At 44.2% G+C, this 21,464-nt stretch overlaps 1 non-coding gene and 1 pseudogene across 1 annotated transcript; both read left to right on the top strand.

Moving 5' to 3' along the window:
- The first annotated feature begins 3,261 nt into the window (after positions 1-3,261).
- Positions 3,262-3,376, top strand: LOC132865128 (U5 spliceosomal RNA). Its single transcript, XR_009650298.1, has one exon. It is a non-coding gene; the product is annotated as a U5 spliceosomal RNA (small nuclear RNA).
- Positions 3,377-5,858: 2,482 nt separating this feature from the next.
- On the top strand, positions 5,859-8,555 carry LOC132864559 (uncharacterized; annotated as a pseudogene).
- The last annotated feature ends 12,909 nt before the right edge of the window (positions 8,556-21,464 follow it).

The following is a 21,464-nucleotide window of genomic DNA, read 5'->3' on the forward strand; positions in this document are numbered from 1 at the left end:
CTTCTCCTATGGGAAGTCAATGGCAGCCCATAGAACCACACATAGGAAAATGCTCAAATTTGGCACACACATTCTAGACAGTCTCAGCATTCCCCACAACAATTTTTAGGTCCCCACCCCCAACCCTCTAGCGCCACCAGCAGGTCAAAGTTGCAGGTACATTTCTGGTTGTAACTTTTGAACCGTTGGTCCGATTTTCAAAAACTTGGTATCCCTGGAATCCTTGGGTCAAGACGAATCCAAAGCACCCCATGACGTCATTTTCCGCCCATATAGTTTTCCCGCCATTTTGAATTTTGTGAAAATCAATTAAAATGCTTCTCCTCCCTCAATTTTGGATCAATTTCTCCCAAACTTGGTAGATGGCAACTTTGGACTAAGCTGCACAAGAAACTTACCCGGTTTTTAGAATTTCGTAAGCGTTTGGCCGTGGCAGCCAATCAAAATTGGAGGCGCAGACGCCAAACAGGAAGTGTGCTCATATTTCGGCCGGCCTTTGGCGTATCTTAACGAAACTTGGTGGGTTTATGCCCCACCCCTCCATGAAGGACCCCAAAGAATTTGGAACAAATTGGATGCTAGGGGGCGCTATAACTAGGAAAAATGTCTTTTGGCTCATATCTCATGATGCGTTTTGGCTAGAAACAAAATTCCACTGCCTATGGAATCCTTGGGTCAAGACGAATCTATCGCACCCTATGACGTCATATTGTGCCTTGAGGATTTTCCGCCATTTTGAATTTTGTTAAAATCAATGAAATTCTATGGAAACCCATAGAACCGTCTGACGACAGGTTTTCAAATTTGGCACACTGATTCTAGGCTGGCTCAAGGTTCTTGTCAGCAAATTTCAACTCACCACCTCAAACTCTCTAGCGCCAACAACAGGCCAAAGTTGCATGTACATTTCTGCTTGTTACTTTTGAACCGTATGTCTGATCGTCAAAATCTGTATATCGCTGGAATCCTTGGGTCAAAACGAATCCAACGCATCCTATCCCGTCATATTCCGCCTTGTATATTTTCCGCCATTTTGAATTATGTGAAAATCAATTAAAATGCTTCTCCTCCCTCAATTTTTGACCAATTCCTTCCAAACTTGGTAGATGGCAACGTTGCACTAAGCTGCACAAAAAACTTACCCGGTTTTTCGAATTTCATAAGCGTTTGGCCGTGGCTGCCAATCAAACTTGGATGTGCAGACGCGAAACAGGACGTGTGCTCATATCTCGGCAGCCCTTTGATCTTTCTTAACCAAACTTGGTGGGATTATGCCCCACCCCTCCATAAGTGCCCATACCACATTTGGTGCACTTTGGCCATTAGGGGGCGCTATAACTTTCCAAAATGTGTTTTGGCTCATATATAATTGAGCTCATATCTCAGCAGTCTTTTAGCACACACACACACACACACACCTAGTACACTTGAAGTAATTTCAGCCATCACAGTCAATCGAATTTGACGGTGAAGCCGTGCATGCCTCTAACCATCTGGTTGGAGGTACATTTCTGCTTGTAAACACTTCCCGTGCGTGCCTCTGACCGTCTGCCTGGTCAGTTCTTTCTGTTGCCATGGCAACTTAGGCTGGGTCACCCTGCTTGGCCCCGCATTGCTGCTTGCAGCTATATTTCCTAGTTCATTTTGCTAAAGTATTACATAAAAACAGGAACGGGGACATGTGGAGCAGGAAAAGACTTGCAGCAGAGCGTTCTTCATTTCTGGAGAAGTGAAAGGACAAGAATACCAGAAATTGAACATGAAATGCAACAAGATTATAAATTTTAACACTAACCCAATGTAAGGGAGCATTTTTACTGAACCGCAAACATTCAAGATTCTACATGAATCAAGACTGGGACAAAAAAAAAGTTTAAGGACTAAGATATAGCAGCCTCTAACTACAGTGGTACTTGAAAGTTTGTGAACCCTTTAGAATTTTCTATATTTCTGCATAAATATGGCTTAAAACATCAGATTTTCACACAAGTCCTAAAAGTAGGTAAAGAGAACCCAGTTAAACAAATGAGATAAAATATTATACTTGGTCATTTATTTATTGAGGAAAATGATCCAATGTTACATATCTGTGAGTGGCACAAGTATGTGATTAGCAGTTAATTTGAAGGTGAAATTAGAGTCAGGTGTTTTCAATCAATGGGATGACAATCAGGTGTGAGTGGGCACCCTGTTTTATTTAAAGCATATACGCAGAGCCATGGCCTCACTTTCGGTTATAAACGCCTTGAGACCTCAAGAATGGCATAGGAATAGTTTTAAGCATCAACAATAAATCTAATATAGTAATTTTTATGATTCAAGTGATTTCTATAGGTAGCGGTTTGCGTGAATGACCTTCACGTCCGTAACGTGAAGTCTATCGGTCTCATGGCCATTTCCGCTATACTAAAACACAGAGCTGACTGCAACTCCAATCCTCCATTTTGAGCCAATTGATCACCATGCCATGTAGATGTGTTTCTGGCTGGTGCAGCAACATGACAGAAGCTGGATGGGTCAAGAATGTTCGAACTTAATTTTTTTTTGGCCAAGTCATACACTGCTGAGTATCTGAAGTGTTTCAAGGGACTAGAAGCCTATAACCAGATGTGCTGTGGCTGGGTCAGGGAACGAAAAGCATGGAAATTTGGTGACAAATATCTGGTGAAAACAAAGGTGTGTACTGTGTACATTACATGTACAGTGATATACTGTAGATCATGAGTGCACATCCCCTGTGGGCCTACCTCAGCTGACAGCAGATGGCTGATTGTGATTTTTAACTTTAGCTTACTCTCAAGAGAACATACAGAAGCACCATCACGGCTAGACAGGAGAAATATGGTGTTATGTTTAATTTTAAGACATAGATCAAAACTTGAAAAAAAAAACAACTCATACCTGATACAAAGTGAACTGAACACACTCTTATGTTGTGCGGATTTTTGTCGGTCAGATCCTGGTTTAGTGTGGCAAGCCAGAGATGATGACACTCCTCTGACAATTTTCTGGTTTCCTCCAGCTGATTTTTGATTATTTTAGGTAATCGGTAGAAGTGCAGATGTTTCTCACAATCTGAGCAATTGTGGCAACCCAAAACTGTGCAGTAATTCACCATTATTTGGTTTGTTTATCGAAACATTCACAAAGATTGCTTTGCTGTTGATGTGTCCAATGCCTCCAATATGGCCAACTTCCGGTTTGATGACGTCACGTGAAAACACTCTATACAGTTTCACTAGCCTGATCCAGTGTTAAGTGTAGCTCAGGTTTCTCTTCATTGAAGCATAAATCTTTCACCTTTTACGAAAGATTTCTGTGGAGAGGAATGTTAATGAGATCAACTTATTTTTGCAGGCTTTGCTCTGATAGAGCTGTAAATTTTTGGTGGTCAAATGTTAAGCTAGCCGCACACTACGCCGATTTTCAGCATACCGAGCCAACTGAAGTCGCGAGTCAGGCGTAAAGATTAGTTTTCGATGGTACCGACTCATCTTACAGCCGATTCGAAAAACTAATCGGGAGCAGAGGCGCATCTTGTCACCAGTCAAGGCAGGCAGCTGCTTGGGGCCCCTGATCCACTAGGTGGTGAAAGAGAGTCGAGATTTGACACTTGCGTTTTGAAAAGTCATTGCGCGTATTAACCTGCAAATAGAAAATTGTGCCTGTCGTACATAAACCAGCTATTCTTCTAATTATGACGTCAAGAAGAAAATGAAGAGGAGCTATCCACCCGGGAATGGAAAAAGAAAAAAGAGGAAGAGGAGAGAAGAAAGCAAGACAGTGGTAAGTCAGTTGAAATAATAATGAATGATGTAGTGCTATATAAAGGTGCTAGTCTAGTTTCACTCGTGTTAGCATGGCCATACTTTTCTTTTGTTGATTTTAATGACTACTACAGTCACTGCCTGGTTTAATTTGACAGCAAAGTTAGTTAACTTAAGTTGGCTCTCCAACAGACCGCACGGTGTGCCATGCATGCCCATACAGTGTGATTGGTCAGCCAATGAGGACATGGTCACTGCATTTGCACAAGCCAAGGCCCGGAAACAGATACTGTGAAGATATCCCTTACACAAAGGCTAAAAGCCTTTAAAGTTTTTTGTTTTGTTTGTTTGTTTGTTTTAATATAATTGGCATTTACCTTGCACTGTCTGTTAAAATGAACAGAAACTTACAGTAACTTAAGAAATATAGAAAACACTGCTCACAAATTGTTGTTTTTATGAAACATTTATGAAAATGCTTACATCTGTTTGTAACTTTTTGTAACTTCACTTTTTGTAGCCTGTGAAATAAAAAAACATTACTGTTCACAATTTGTTGTTGATTTATTGAACTGCATGTGTTCGTAACTTCACAATTTGTAACTTGTGAAATAAAAAACTATATTGCTTAGAATTTGTTGATGTTTTATTAAAATAAAGAGTTTGTCCTAGTGAATTTCTGTTGTGTGGGGTGGGATGGGGGGGGATTTCTGCTTGGGGCCCCACCAGACCCTAGAATCGCCTCTGATCGGGAGCCAGACTGATCGGCGAGAGTCGCTAGCAATAACCAATCATATCTTTCGCATATAACACGTGACATCATTAAACACAATTTCTAGCGCGAGAAATACGTGGGCGGCACGGTGGTGTAGTGGTTAGCGCTGTCGCCTCACAACAAGAAGGTCCGGGTTCGAGCCCCGGGGCCGGCGTGGGCCTTTCTGTGTGGAGTTTGCATGTTCTCCCCGTGTCCGCGTGGGTTTCCTCCGGGTGCTCCGGTTTCCCCCACAGTCCAAAGACGTGCAGGTTAGGTTAACTGGTGACTCTAAATTGACTGTAGGTGTGAATGTGAGTGTGAATGGTTGTCTGTGTCTATGTGTCAGCCCTGTGATGACCTGGCGACTTGTCCAGGGTGTACCCCGCCTTTCACCCGTAGTCAGCTGGGATAGGCTCCAGCTTGCCTGCGACCCTGTAGAAGGATAAAGCGGCTAGAGATAATGAGATGAGATGAGAAATACGTGTTGGTAGCACCTAATGCAGGTATATACTGTAATTCCATAGACTGAAACTTTATCCATAGACACAGTGGGCTGGAAAGCCACTCTGCTCAATTTGTGTGGCTGAATTCCAAATCGCTTTAACTCCCCTATATAAGTGCACTATTTAAGGTTCGAAATAATAGCTCATGCAACCTAGATAGTGCGCTACATATTCCATGTTGTGTCATTTGTAATTCAGCCTGTAGCATCTTCAAGTGTTGGATTTAACAGTAACTATATCCAATAGCCAATCACAAAGCTATTAAGTTGTCACGTGATATTTAGCGGAATGTTTGTTATGATGCTTAGTTCGCATAATCTCGTTTGGTGTCGCTTCAATCGCAACTGCACTCGTCAACAGTTGTGAGTTAGTCGGGGGTATGTGCGTGCCCTGTCGGGAGTCGGCTCTGAAATGGGTCGGTTCGGTACCGCGTGGATCGGCGTAGTGTGCGGCTAGCTTTAGAAATATCAAGCTTTTTGCATGGACCCCCCCCCCACACACATACATACACACAAATACACACAAAAGCCCCTTTCACCATATTTTTTTTTTATATGAATTTGATCTATAGCTGTCAAAGGCCTCTGCCTTAATACTGGTTACCGCTGTGACGTCACGCACTCAGGCCTGGTTGGCTGGCTCAGTGGGGCAGCTCGAATGCCAACTTTGTGGTCAATTTTAACTCTCAAAAATATATATATTTTTATTCCCATTTTTGCAACAAACAAAAGTCAAGGATGGAGATATTATCCACTCAGAAATGTAATTAAAAATAAAGGTTCTGCGTATCTCCTTTAAACATAGTAGAGGATTTTTGGGTTTTTTTTAAATTAACATGAAAACGTCTACAGAAGTAAAATTGTGCAATCTGAAACAGTGCAGGAAGTTTTAAGATTTTTAGACAAAAAAAATACACAATCATGGTGTATTAGTCAAGGATTTTACTATTTTAGAATTGCAAAACTGTCTTCAAGTTTTTAAACAAGGAAAGTCTCCAGGAGGGGATGGACTCCCTCTGGAATTTTATCAAACCATTTGGGATGTTTTAGCAAATGACATTTTGACTGATTTTAAAGAATTTGAAAGACTGGCTCGATTTCCAGACAGTTTTAGGATAGGGATAGTTGCTTTACTGCGCAAAAAAGGTGACAAGACAGACTTGAGGAACTGGAGACCGATCATCCTTTTAAATTTTGATTGTAAGCTTTTTAGCAAACTATCATGACATATGCCGACAGTTTTAGATGTGATCCACCCAGATCAAGCCTGTGCCATCCTCCTGAGGAAGATCATGGACAGCCTAGTGCTTGTTTGAGACGCCATCTGTTTTGAGAGGGACAGAAACTTTTGGCTATTAGTTATAAATTTAAACTTTGAGAAAGCCTTTGATAAGGTCTCACACCAGTACCTTTTTCAGGTACTGGAAAAGATGGGTTTTCCAGGGAGGTTTTTAGAGTGGGTGGGTCTGCTGTATCAAGATATTTGCAGCAGAATTTTGGTAAATGGGCGCCTCACAAAAGTGATTGATGTTCGCTCTGGTGTCCACCAGGGGTGCCCGTTATCTCCACTCCTGTTCATAGCCTGTATTGAGCTGCTGGTGCAGATCTTGAGAAAAGACAAATTGATCAAAGAACTAGACTTGCCAGGTGGACTAACTGCAACCTGTACTTTGTACATGGATGACATCAATCTTTTATGTTTGGACATTTTATCAGTTCAAAGAGCTCTGGACTTGACTGAGTGGTATGGAAAAGCCTCAGGCGCTAAGCTCAATAGGAGCAAGTCTGAGGCCCAGCTCCTTGGACCATGGGGTAACTTACAGACCAACCTGGATCTGGACTTTAAAGAAAAAGATATTAAAGTTTTAGGACTCAAATTTGATGAGGACGGCCGTGGACATGGCAACTGGACTGACATGTGAGGGAAAGTCAGACAACGGCTAGGGTTTTGGGGACTGAGAAAGCTATGGAGGGAAAGGTTTTAATAATAAAAGCTGTTATTTTACCTTTGTTTTTACTCATCTGTTCTGTTTTTAGTCCTCTGAGACAATTTCTTTTAGATCTGGAGAGGGCATTTTTTTACTTCCTGTGGGAGTCCAAGTGGGGGAGACTGCGGCAAGTGGTGGTGAAGAAAAGACCAGATAATGGTAGGAAAGGCCTCCCAGACCCCCACCTGTTTTTAGGTTCCAAATTCATCGCCCTGCACATCAGTTATGCCAACTTCCCATCCAGAGACAGTAAAACAGCAGCTATGGTCAAGTTCTGGATGGGGTCACATCTTAAACGGCTGAACATTTTAAAGCCAGATCTTAAAATGCCAGTTGTTTTTGTATTGAGCCAAGAATATGCTTTTACTGAAAAGTTTTTAAAGAAATATGATTTTGAAAAGGAAGATGTCACCGTGGGTGTCACCGTGGGTGTCACCGTGGTGTAGTGGTTAGTGCTGTCACCTCACAGCAAGAAGGTCCAGGTTTGAGCCCCGTGGCTGGTGAGGGCCTTTCTGTGTGGAGTTTGCATGTTCCATGTGTCTGCATGGGTTTCCTGTGGGTGCTCCGGTTTCCCTCACAGTCCAAAGACATGCAGGTTAGGTTAACTGGTGACGCTAAATTAGGTGTGAGTGTGAATGGTTGTCTATGTGTCAGCCCTGTGATGACCTGGTGACTTATCCAGGGTGTACCCTGCCTTTCACCTGTAGTCAGCTGGGATAGGCTCCAGCTTGTCTGTGACCCTGTAGAACAGGATAAAGCTGCTAGAGATAATGAGATGAGAAGATGTCACCATTTTAACTAATGCATTGTCTATCTTCTGCAGGACTGGGAGGAAGTGAGCCCCATACCCGACCTCACACTATGTTTGGTGGAATGCAGCCCACCCCGCTCTTCAGAACAAGCACAGGGACCTGTCATGGATGGCTGTCCATGAGATCCTTCTGGTCAGGGCCATGATGCATTCCCAGGGCATGGCGGCAAATCTGATCTGCCCACGGCCAGGGTGCAGCCAGCCCTAAACCATGTGGCATGTGCTCTGGGAGTGTAGTGTGGCAAGGGATCTGTGGGCCATAACCGGCCCCCTAGAATGCCCGAGCCTGCCAGCAGGGGAGGTTCATCTGCAAGTTTACTGGCTAGCAGTAAACAGGGTGGGCCAGGGCATCAAAAAGTTACCAGCAGCTGAATTTACCATGCTCTGGCTGACCCTGAACAGCATGCAGGCCGCCCTATGGACCTCCTGCAACCTGCTGGTGGGGAAGCAGGTGACAGTGCCCTTGCATGCACTCAAAAAGCTAATAAAACCTTTGCTGCAGGAGGCGCTGCATGCTGCCAGTCGGAGGAGGGGGCCGGGGTCACACGCAGGGGGGTTCTGGACACCACGGTACTCGGCTCCCATAGAGGCCCACCAAAGATATGTGAAAAACCACAAGGATGGAGCAGCAGACAAAGGGCGAGGATCTCTGCTGGGTCCTGAACTGGCAACTATGCGCATTCTGGAGGTCAGGGAGGAGCCAGCTTGTGTGGCTCACCCTGGTCCTGTATGACCATAATCATACTGCACTAATACTACATAATTTTTACTTAAATTTGCAATATTTTTCTTGTTCTTAAGCCTTAATTTGCTATAATTAAGAATACAAAAAAATAAAAAGAGAATTATTTGCTTATATTGAGTATATTTCACTTATTGTTGGACTGTATTAAGTTTGATTTCAAGTAATTTGATCTAAAAAAAAATCAGCATTTTTAACCTATTTTAATCCTTTTGAATACTTATCTGGGACTACTTATTTCTAGATTTAAAAATCTTATTTCAAGATTTCTAATCAAGTAAAATTAACTTGCTGCATGGACAGATAATTTCACTAGTTTTAAGTAATTTTCTCCTCAAATTTAGTGTTGATATATTTAGGCTACCCTTTTTTGCAGTGCTTTTCCTGGTTTTCTCCATGCTCAACAAGCAACTGGACCATTAGTCTGCAGTAATTCTTTCCCCTACTTTTTCATTAGACAGATCACACAACACACAACTGTTCCTTTTCAAAATTCAACACCCCCCCACCCCCTAACCCTTCTTTCAATCTATCAAAATTGCTCATTGGTCAGACATTTCTCTGTCTGTGTGCAATGGCTAACAAAGCTGTAAAGGTGTAAGAGATTGGCCCAGGGCACCTTACCTCATACCAGCTTTCTGTAGTTGAAGGAGAGGGTGTAAAGGCTGTTTGTGTTTGATGCAGTATTTGAAGAAGGAGGAGCTGCTATTTGTACAACAGTAGACACAGATGCTTGAGCTGTTTTAGCTATAGCATACTTGGATGAAATACCAAAAGGAGAAGAGAGAGGTTGTTGAGACAGTCAGGGATGAGAATTTTCCACCAATCGGCGGATTTCCGACTTTTTCAGACCAAAAAGATCGTTTTTGAGATCGATGTAAATCTGTTGAGAACTTTTCGGGGGGTATGGTTAATGATCTGTGGTCACCTTAAAACGTCTTGATTCTAGGTGGGCTCTGGGTTAACACCAGACATCTTTCGACATGTTGTAATTAACATTCACTTTTGCGACAATGTTCGACTTATTTGCGGTATAATTTTTGGGAAATCCCATCACGTGCAGTGTATAAACACAAGTACACATGATCTCCACATGTGGCTTGCAATCGCCATTCACCGACCGTACACACTGTTTGACGATACGCATTGGTAACATTGGAAAGACACGTATTCAGGCGGGATATTTTAGCATATCGACAATGGCAAAAGTCCTAGATAAGAAATAAGAGGATCAAGTGAGGGAGATTGATAAAGGTGCAGGAATAAAGAACTGTTTTCGATGGGCTTGGTTAGAAAGAACACTGAATGTCGAGATCGACAAGCAGACTGTCACAACGAAGCTTGGTGATCACATACGGAAAATAGACGTCCCAGGAAAAGTACTTTGCCCATTGTGTTCTGACATGATAAACTACGCTAGTAGAGGGGCAAGGACTATTGAACTTCACATATACACCAAAAAACACAAAGGTAGGTTGAAAATTATTTTGCCTGTTCAATGATTCATTATATTATTTATAATGTACATTGCACGAATCAATGCCATGGTGTATATAATATATATCTATCAAATACATGTCATATATAAGTGTGTATCTTTTATAAATGGGGTTAGCTTATCTAATGTAGCATGTTGGGGAGAATCATAGTATCATATTGTAGTAATCCCCGATGTGGGTGGAGCACAGAAGCACGGCAGGCGAGAGTTCGTGTTCACACACACGCACTTTATTGAGCTTTTCAGCGTTTGTTCGTTCTTTCATTCATTCATTCATGCACACACGCACGTGTTGTGGTCGGGGAGCGAATTCTTCTTCTCTCCTCTCCCCCTCCCTTTATACTCCATCCCTGCAACACACACACACACACACACACAAATTGACATCAGGTGTCATGACCTAGCCACTTACCTTCCCTGACCCGCCCTCCATTCACAGACTGCTGCTTGGCCATGCCCCCGGTGCCACATACCCCCACTGCCCGACTCAGGCCGGGGAGCCATCCGGCCTGAAGCTGACTCCCCCCCCGACGGGACAGGAAGTCTGCCACCACCATCTGTTCCCCCGACCTGTGGATCACCTCGAACTTAAATGGCTGGAGAGCGAGATACCAACGGGTGATCCGCGCATTGGCATCCTTCATGCGGTGGAGCCACTGGAGGGGCACGTGGTCTGAACAGAGAGTGAAAGGGTGTCCCAACAGGTAGTATCGGAGGGCGAGGACCACCCACTTGATGGCGAGACACTCTTTTTCAATTGTGCTATACTTGCTTTCGCGCACTGACAGCTTTCGGCTGATGTACAGCACCGGGCACTCCTCACCCTCCACCTCCTGGGACAGAATGGCCCCCAGCCCCCTGTCCAATGCATCAGTCTGCAAAATAAAGGGGAGAGAGAAGTCAGGGGAGTGTAAAAGTGGCCCCCCACACAGTGCAGCTTTTACCTCAGAGAAGGCCTGTTGGCATTGCTCCATCCACTGGACCGGATCTGGAGCCCCCTTTTTAGTGAGGTCGGTTAGCGGGCTGGTGACGTCTGAATAGTTAGGTATAAACCTACGATAATAGCCAGCCAGCCCCAAGAACCGCCTCGCCTCCTTTTTGGTCTTGGGCCTCGGGCAGGCCGCAATTGCTGCAGTCTTGTTAATTTGGGGATGCACCTGCCCATGACCCAAGTGGAACCCCAGATACTGTACTTCCACCTGCCCAATTGCACACTTTTTCAGGTTAGCTGTGAGGCCCACTCACCTCAGTGACTTTAGAACAGCCCTCAGGTGTTCCAAGTGCCGCGGCCAATCATGACTGTAGATTATTATGTCATCTAGGTAGGCAGCCGTGAAGGCAGCATGAGGGCGGAGGACCCTGTCCATAAGCTGCTGGAATGTAGCGGGCGCCCCAAATAACCCAAAGGGGAGCGTGACAAATTGGTGTAAACCAAACGGTGTGGAAAAGGCCGTTTTCTCTCGGGATAGAGGAGTCAAGGGGATCTGCCAATATCCCTTGGTTAGATCCAGTGTCGAATAAAAGTAAGCAGCGCCTAACCGATCAAGCAACTCATCAATGTGAGGCATTGGGTACGCGTCAAATTTAGACACCGCGTTGACCTTTCTATAGTCCACACAGAACCGGACCGACCTATCAGTCTTGGGAACCAGGACCACTGGGCTGCTCCAGTCACTGTGGGATTCCTCGATTATGCCCATTTCGAGCATGGCCTTGAGTTCATCCCGAACCACCTTTTTCTTGTGTTTGGGCAAGTGGTAAGGGCGGCTATGCACTACCACCCCCAGGGGCATTTCGATGTGGTGTTCTATGAGGTGGGTATGACCTGGAAGGGGCGAGAACACGTCGGAAAATTCCTCCTACAACTTGGCTACTTCTGTGAGTTGGGTCGGCAAGAGGTGGTCTCCACAAGGGACCGGAGTGGCCTGAGATGTTATCTTTTTTACCTCCGGCCCCAGCTCCGCCTTCTCTGGGACTACCAACGCCAACGCCACGGGGACCCCCTCATTCCAGCATTTTAAAAGGATGAGGTGGTAGACTTGCAGTGCCCCACCCCTATCCATTCGCTTTACCTCATAGTCGACGTCCCTGACTCGCCATGTGACCTCGAAGGGCCCTTGCCACTTGGCGATTAATTTAGAACTCGACGTGGGCAATAATACGAGTACTTTTTCTCCCGGCGTGAATTCTCTAAGGCGCGTGCCCCTGTTATACAGCCGGCTTTGACGTACTTGTGCCTGCCGTAAATTCTCCTGGGTTAATTGTGTGATGGTGTGGAGTTTTGCGCGCAGGTCAAGAACATACTGGATTTCATTTTTACTCTGTGAAGGTCCCTCTTCCCAATTTTCCCGCAGCACATCCAGAATGCCACGCGGCTTACGCCCATATAATAATTCAAAGGGAGAGAACCCTGTGGAGGCTTGCGGGACCTCTCGTACTGTGAACAACAGGGACTCGAGCCACTTATCCCAATTATGCGCATCTTCACTAACAAATTTCAAGATTATGTTTTTGAGTGTCTGGTTGAATCGCTCTACTAATCCATCCGTTTGTGGGTGATAGACACTGGTGCGGATAGACTTAATCCCCAGTAACCCATACAGCTCGCGCAGTGTGTGTGACATAAACGAGGTGCCTTGGTCTGTCAGGATTTCTTTCGGAATCCCGACCCGGGAGATAATGTGGAAGAGTGCTTCCGCAATACTGCAGGCTGAGATATTGCGGAGAGGCACTGCCTCCGTTGCATAGTCCACTAAAACTAAAATAAAGCGATATCCCCATGCTGACTGATCTAATGACCTGACGAGGTCCATCCCAATTCGCTCAAACAGGGTCTCGATTAGAGGAAGAGGGGGCAACGGCGCTTTTGGAGTGGCCACGGGATTTACTAATTGGCATTCACGGCACGCCGCACACCACCGACGGACATCCCCGTGAATCCCTGGCCAATAGAACCGGGCCATTATTCAGGCTAGTGTTTTGTCTTGCCCTAAGTGTCCGGCCATGGGATGAAAGTGAGCCGCATGGAATATGAGTTCCCTACGGCTCTTTGGGATTAACAACTGGGTTACTCGTTCCTTAGTTTGAGTGTCCTGCGTCACTCGGTACAATCTATCTTTAATAATGGCAAAATAGGGGAAGGTTGGTGCCGCGCTTGGCTGAAGAGTTTGACCATAAATTACTCTCACTTGGTCAAACGCATGCCGCAGAGTCTCGTCTCACGACTGCTCTAATGGGAAATCCCCAAGGGACTCCCCGAGAGAGGGAGGAGGAGCGGGGTGCTCCTCACTCTGACGCGGTGTTGATGCAGATGGCTCTGTGACAGCTTCTCCAGCCAATGCCACACCAGGATCTTCCCATGACCTACTAGGGCAGGACCCACTACGTGTTAAATACTCCATTAATTCTTTAAATCCCAGCCAATCAGTACCCAAGATCAACGAGTGGTTAAGGCGAGGATTAACTGCCGCCTTCATTTTATGCGTTTGGCCCCGGAATAGAATCTGGACTGACACTAGAGGGTAATGGTGAACATCCCCGTGCACACACAACACCTTCACTGCTTGTGCTCCCCCCAATGCCTCACCTTGCACCAGGCATTGGTGAATTGAGGTCTGATTGCAACCAGAATCCACCAAAGCGTGATATGTAGCCCCTTGAATACTCACCGGTATGCGATACGTTCCAGCCCGATCGGGGGTGGTTTCTGGTGCGTTGGGGATCCGGATGACAGCCCCCACCTCCCTTGCAGGGCTCTGAGTCTGGAGACACTCCGATTCCCCGCCACGCCAGCACACCGGCCCAGGCTTTCCCTCTGCACTGGTGTTATGGGTGTCACTCACCTGAGGGGGAGATAACACAGACACAGAAGAGGGAGATGGGAGGACACCACGGGTGCGACAGGCCAGCTGGGGAGGAGCCAGCCGCCGCCTCCGTGGCAGGGGAACAGGGTGGGGAGGGGGACAAGAGACAGGGGGGAAGAGAGAGAAGAGAATCGAGGGGAGATGCCTCATCTGCCTACCGTTGGAGCCGCCTCCAGATGGTCCTCCGCCAGCTCAATGGCTCGTTCCAGCAATGCCGGGTGGCGACACTGGACCCATTCCGCCGTTCCTTCCGGAAGTTGAGAGATGAACTGCTCCAGTGCCACCAGATCGATGATCTCCTCTGCGTCACGGTCTTCCCCCCTCAGCCACTGCCAGCAGGCGTCCCGGAGTTGCCGGCCGAATGCAAACGGCCGGCCGACCTCCTCCAGTGTCAGCGTCCAGAAGCGCTGACGGTGTTGCTCCGGGGAGCGGCCAAGCCACTGCAGGATGGCTTTCTGCAGGTCTGCATAGACCAGCCGGCTGTCAGCAGGGAGCTGCTGCGCTGCAAGCTGTGCCACGCCAGTCAGGAGCGGGAGGAGGCGCACCGCTCCAGCGGCCACCCCCACACCTCGGCTGCTTGCTCAAAGAGAGCGAGGAACACTTCCGGATCGTCCTGCAGTCCCATCTTCATGAGGGTGGCGGCAGCGGTGGCCGGCGGCCCTGCTGATGTGAGCCGGTGCCGGAACGCCTGGCGATCTTCCTGCTGGGCCAGCATCAAGGCTTCGAAGCGCTGCTGCTGCTCTTTCCAGAGGGTGATCAGCTCTTGATGCTGGGTCTGCTGGGTGGTAGCGAGGGCAAGGATGAGCTCTTTGAACGGGGAGGACTCCATGGGGTGGTTCCCTTCTGTGCGTCCCGGGTTTCAGCACCACTGTAGTAATCCCCGATGTGGGTGGAGCACAGAAGCACGGTAGGCGAGAGTTCGTGTTCACACATGCACTTTATTGAGCTTTTCAGTGTTCGTTCGTTCATTCATTCATTCATTCATGCACGCACGCATGCACGCATGTGTTGTGGTCGGGGAGCGAATTCTTCTTCTCTCCTCTCCCCCTCCCTTTATACTCCATCCCTGCAACAAACACTCACACACACACACACACACGCACACACACACACACACACACACACACACAAATTGACATCAGGTGTCATGACCTAGCCACTTACCTTCCCTGACCCCGCCCTCCATTCACAGACTGCTGCTTGGCCACGCCCCCACTGCCACACATATCTACGTATATTTCTGATAAAATTTTAGGTATGATTCCATGTATAACTACTTATTGCTCATTTCATAGGGGGACAGGGGAATTGCTGGCATGTGCTGCACGGGAGCGTCTGCCCAAATTTTTTAGGCCGAGATGAACTTATAGTTTTTGATTTAAAAAGAATTTCCAATATGTAATGCCCATTGTACATGCCTGTTCTTTAATTCAAAATCACCATCTAGATCTTCAAATTGACCATATGGTATATGTATTACATTACACAACATCCTGTCCAGATAAAACCTAGTTAGTACACACAACAGTTGAAAGGGAAGTGACAAGTGATGTTGAATGTTGCCTGCTTAATATGCAAGACCTCCTGCTACCATGATAACATCAGAAGAAAGCTTTAGAGAATTATGATAGAACATTTTTCTGGTTTGCACTTCATTTTAAAGGATTAGAGTATATCAACAAAGAACATAAATTTCATATGATACTGATGATATCATTTTAGACAAACTGAAACTTCTGAGGACAAACTACCAGTTACCAGCATTACTTCAGACTAGTGATAGTAGCAGTGCATCTCATATACATCAACCACTGGTGAAAAGCACAGATGGCCACACTTCCACTGTAAAGCCTCTGATATCAGTAGCTGATCGTGTGAATAATATTGTATTGTGAAAAGTATTGTAACCTTATCACTATTATGAAAAGAACTTCAGAGAAAGCAGCCCAGTCTCCATTTGGTAAGGAATTTATATATTTAAAAAATTATATATTCATTCATTTACTTGATATCCACATGTTAAAGACATGAATAGCAAAAATGCAGAAATATGATACTGTAGAGCTCTTGTTTAGATTAAAAGGTGCATTGATTTTTTGAAATCATCAAATGTGAATTGATTAAAAACAAGTCTCATGTAACATATTAATCATTTTCACCTGGTAGTCCACCAAGAAGGGGAATTTATTTCCAAATAAACTGCAACTTTTTGCTGATAAAATTTAATGGTTTTGGGGTAAAAAAAAAATAGCCAAAAATCATTAGCTCCCGGGGCTCTGCCCCTGGGCCCTGCTGGGTGCCTGCGACCTCCAAACCCCCGGCTTTTTTCAGACTTTTTTAATATTTTTCATTCTCATCCCTAGACAGTGTATTGTGTTTCCAGGCAGTATTTGATGGAAGATGGATATGATGTGTTAATAGTAGCTGAAGATACAGTATTAATTGAACAGTGTCCATTTTGTTCATGTTGTGAGAGAATCTCTTTCAGAGTCTATAAATACAGAAAAATCCCGATGAGTTAATTGAGAGAGATAACAGGATGGCGTATTCATTCATTTTATATAGAAATCATGCTTTTAGATGCAATATAATGTCGCACCTGTTTCAGTGGACAAAAAGGCAACGACAAGATTCAGAAATACACAGGGAAGTTTATCACAGAGTGTAAATTATAAATTATTCTTGCAGTGGCCTTTTCCTTCACACCAATTCCATGATTATTGTAGGGACTTTACCTTAAAATACGTTTTAAACTTAAGGATGTTGTTAGGAATCTTCAGAACTTTTGCACATGCAAATAGAAAATAGTCACAATATTTCTGCTATTTGTTTTAGTCATGAGACACTCAAGTCTTGCTCGAGGGGATCTGAAACAATGTTTTGAAACACACACTGACTGTCAAAAGTTGCCAGTAAAAACACTTTTGTTTTTGATTAAACAATCTATTGTGTCATTTTAAATACCCTAAAATCAAATGCTGTTTGGAATTAGGAATTGTGGGTGAAATTTGGTGTGTAAAAATCCCTGTAGGGTTTAAGCTCTCCAGTGCTTCAGTTTCACTCCCCTGATGTGATGTATGCCAGGGGTTCTCAACCTTTTCTGCTTTGAGGCCCACCTATTCATACTTGTAACGAATCAAGGTCCATTAAAAAAGATCCCCAATTATTTTGTCTCATCTATTCTATTAGAATCTAATAATCTATTGTAAAGTGTATTAATGGGATGCAACAAATGAAGCTTGGCGGGGGATATAGAAATGGGTTCTGTCCATCCATCCGGCTGTCTAGCTATTCATCCGGTGTTGTTGATGGTATTAAAGGCTCAAAGAGAGAGATTTGAGTGCAAGATGTTTTGAAGAAACTGCACCTTCCTCAGCAGCAGTGAGAACTCACAAGCAACAATACATGCACCACTTCTCTCAGGTCCCAATATTTTCAGATTGGAGCCTGAGAGGCTTCAGCTGGCATGCCGTTGCAAAAATAAGCACTTGAAAATATTTTGGAATGGAATGCTTAGAGAGCAGTGGCGGCTGGTAGTCTTTCAAACAGGGGAGGCTGGTCGGTTATGATATTTCCAGATTTTAAAAGAAAAAAAAACACATCAATTTTGCCCATACTCTTGCCTCTGATCTGGCTGATTGTTGGCAGGGTCACAAACTGTGAAATAACAGGTTCTTTTGGCCCATTAGCCTACTGTCCAATATACATGATGGTGGTATTGGGGGGGCGGGTATATTTTAACATTTTATATTTTAAAATTGTGGCATGTTGTTTAAAAATTGATCATTATTGAAAGCAGCTCTTTGTCAGGAACCTCAGCAGTAACAGCAGAGTGTTCTGGAATAGGCACAAGCACTGACCATGGGGAGCCAAACATAGAGCTGGTGCCACACATTTCATTCAATGACACTTTCCCTATATTTTACTTATTTTGACTGAGAAATGTTTTATTGACAATTTTGATAACCCTTCACTTTTAATCCAGGTCTGTAGTGTGAAATGTTCCCGGCTGTGTTTTTGTTTAAAAATGTTTTCCAAATTGTAGCTGTGTTTAATTCATATCCAGAGAAATATATATTCCAGTATAATATACTCAGCATAAACATTTTAAATAGATTCTATATTTTTGGTCCATCCATGACATATTACTAAAGTAGCCTATTTATTGTTGTTGATGTGGGTCACTTGCTGTTAGCCAATTCACTTTCTCGTACCAGGAGAGCTGAAAGGAACAAGTATTATTCCCTACCTTTTTCACCAAGTCAATTTGAGGCATTGGTCTACCCTGCTCTTTAATTTTATTTTTTTTCCTCGAAAGGAAGACTGGCAAATGGCTTCGCCAAAATTAAATCAGCAATGCTTGGCATCCGTGCGCAGCTTTCTTGCTATCTGACTAACCCCCTCAAGTTCAAGTTCAGTCACTCAAATAAATGAAATTTCTGGAACTAAGATAGCAAACTTGACAACACTATATTTACACATTATTTACAATGAAAATATATACAAACTAAAAAAGCTGGTAGAAACCGTACGTAATAAATGAAATCAAAATGTAAGCTGATCTCTTACAATACACCACAGCACTTGCGAATCCGCATGGGACTAAACTGAAATTCACTGCTGCCTGTCTATAGTTGAAATGAGCTGTCAATCAAAGAAAATATCCGGCCTCTTTCACCAATCACCAGTCTCCTCGCGGAAACTGCCATATCCCTCCCACTGTGGCTGGGAGTCCATGGGGTGGGCATTTTCGCAGTATTTGTCTAATAACCGTCTTGCATTTTGAGATTGACAAGCGCATAGCTCCCAAATGCCATTGAAGTCCACTGAGGCTGGGAGTCCGTGGGGCGGGCGTTTTCGCAGTATTTGTCCAATAACCATCTTGCATTTTGATATTGAAAAGCACATAGCTCCCAAATGCCATTGAAGTCCACTGAGGTTGGGCTGCATTGCGCTGTCACGAGGGGGAAAACTCACGTACACATTAGGTGAACTGGGGAAAGTTATAACGGAATGATTTCGCACTGTAGTTGGGTTGAGCACATACTGTATATTCCTATGATTCTGGATCTGAAATAGCAATGTTATAAGGTCGGCTATAACATAAGCCTAGCGCAATTCATCCTACACGATGTTTGTCATTTTTAGAGGAGGCTGAGCCTCCCTCGTTGTCTTAGAGCAATCACCCATGTTAGAGAGTATTTGGAATCCTACTGCAATAAATAGAATTAGATCAGAATTAAATTCCTAGCATATACAAATTTACATGCTTGAAAGATTCATATTTTTCTCTTCCATTCAGATTAAATTCATCTCATCTCATTATCTCTAGCTGCTTTATCCTGTTCCACAGGGTCGCAGGCAAGCTGGAGCCTATCCCAGCTGACAATGGGCAAAAGGTGGGGTACACCCTGGACAAGTGTACCCCAACTTCTAGAACTGGCTCAAGATTAGGCACCAGCTCAGAACCAGCCCTCAGTGGAAAAGTGGTGACTTGGTGGACAAGTGGTACTTGAGGATCAGCAGAGGGTCCTGAAGGTTCTGCTTTGGGCTGAATCTATGATAGATAAGTGTCTACTTAATGCTCTATAGCTCAGTGGTTAGAACACTGGTCTTGTAAACTAGGGGTGTTGAGTTCAATCTTTATTGGAGCCTTAAACCTATTTTCTGAAGGGAAAGAGCTCTGATCTGAGATATTGCAACTGAGGAAAATGGTGCCTGTATCATTCATTGCTTGTGAGTTCTCACTGTTTTTTCAAAACAGTTCTGCTCAATTCTCTATCAGTGAGCCAGTTGATATCAACAAAAAGACTGCAGCTAAAACGCTAAAGGATTCTTATCAGGCTGCACATATTCGTAAGTTCCTGGTTACACAATTATAATTTTGGACTATGTAGCACTAGGAAACTTGGGACAAGTCTGTGAAATATGCATGGAAAAAGCGTGAGATTGAGAAAATTACTTTTTTTTTTAAAGAACCAAAAACAGTGGTCAGCTTTTTTTGGTTGGCATTCTCATCACCTGAAAACCACTGGCTGCTGCTGAGGATGGCCCCACATGAAGAGCCTGAAGATCAGTGAAGTCATTTATGGTGCTTATAACCATGTCTCTTGAGGGCGTGGCCTGTCCAGTGTTTTTGTTATCTCAGATGAGAAAGTAGCCAGAATGTACAGCCCACAGCTCACTCTATGATTGACACACCACATTATTTAAAATGTGTGTCCATTTTTTGCAAGGCAAATAGTAAACAGAAGCTAACTGCAGCGAGGAACTTAAGTTGTGAGTGACGTTATAGCAGTTTCTGTGGGCTGTTTGATGATTGGCACAGGGGCTTCAAGGTTCTGCTGTGGCCCCAATCTTCAGCTGCAATGAAAGTCAGGGCTCAGTAGTAAGAGTGCTGGTCTTGTAAACCAGAGGTTGTGAGTTCAATCCTCACTGGGGCCTGAAAGGGACATTTTGAATGTAAAAAGGTGACCCAGACAAAAGAGGGGATATTGAGAGCACTGACACCAGAAAGTGAGCAAGTGCTGCTCATGATTTCTCATCACCTGAAGACCACTTTCTGCTGGTGAAGAATGGCCCCATTTGGGTAGTTTGAAGCTCAGTGAGATTACTGTGGATGAGACTGAGGACCTGAAGGTGTCTTTGGTGTCCAATTTCTGCAAAACATGTTGCACTCAAGTCTCAATCAATGCACAGTTGATTACATCAAAAAAAAAAAACTTCAAGGTGGACCATGTGACGATGGCTGGCGTGAAGAGGTGTTTGGACAGCATGCAGTCATCTTATTAGAGAAGTTTGCTTTTTATCCAGTTGTATTTAGGTTTAAACTTTTTTTTTTGTTCTAAAAAAAATTACTGAGGTCCAGACCTCAGTGACCTCATAGCTGGCGACGGACATGTTAATGCAGCCTAATTCCCAATAAAGCTATTCCCATTTACATATTTTTTTCCTGTTTCTATTATCAGGCAACGGAACGAGTATGAAATAGTGACTAAAATGTGGCCCATTAAAATAACATGTTCACCAGCAGTCACATCCAAGCCATTTTCATGCTGCTGCTCTGCACTGAGAAAATTCCTATTTTATAACCCCAGTGTCATCTGACAAAATCAGCATGCACATAATTTTAAAGAAAACAACCGTGCAGTGATAGTTACTATATTTCCATATAAAATGATTACTCAGAGAGAAATTTTGAAGAGACAAGATGTTTTCCTTATTTTTTCTCTCACACAGTGCACAGCCTCTGTCTGCCTGGGAAACCAACCACAAGAAGGATGTTTCGTTTTCAGTCAGGGATGATTCGGCCTCATCTGCCCTGTAGGGAATAAACTTTTTAATCCTCTGGAGACAAAGACGTCGTTTACCGAAAGTAGCTAAGATTTGTCCAAAAACTCACAATATTTGTCGCTAGTCACTTTTTTTAATTTAAAAAATTCACTAAGTTGGCAATAATGCTTCAAGAACTGACTGTTCACTTGTTACCTCATATTTCCCACTTCTTGACAGGTGCCATTGTAACGAGATAATCAATGT

The sequence above is a fragment of the Neoarius graeffei genome, chromosome 17 (genome assembly GCF_027579695.1).
Source record: "Neoarius graeffei isolate fNeoGra1 chromosome 17, fNeoGra1.pri, whole genome shotgun sequence".
NCBI lineage: Eukaryota > Metazoa > Chordata > Actinopteri > Siluriformes > Ariidae > Neoarius > Neoarius graeffei.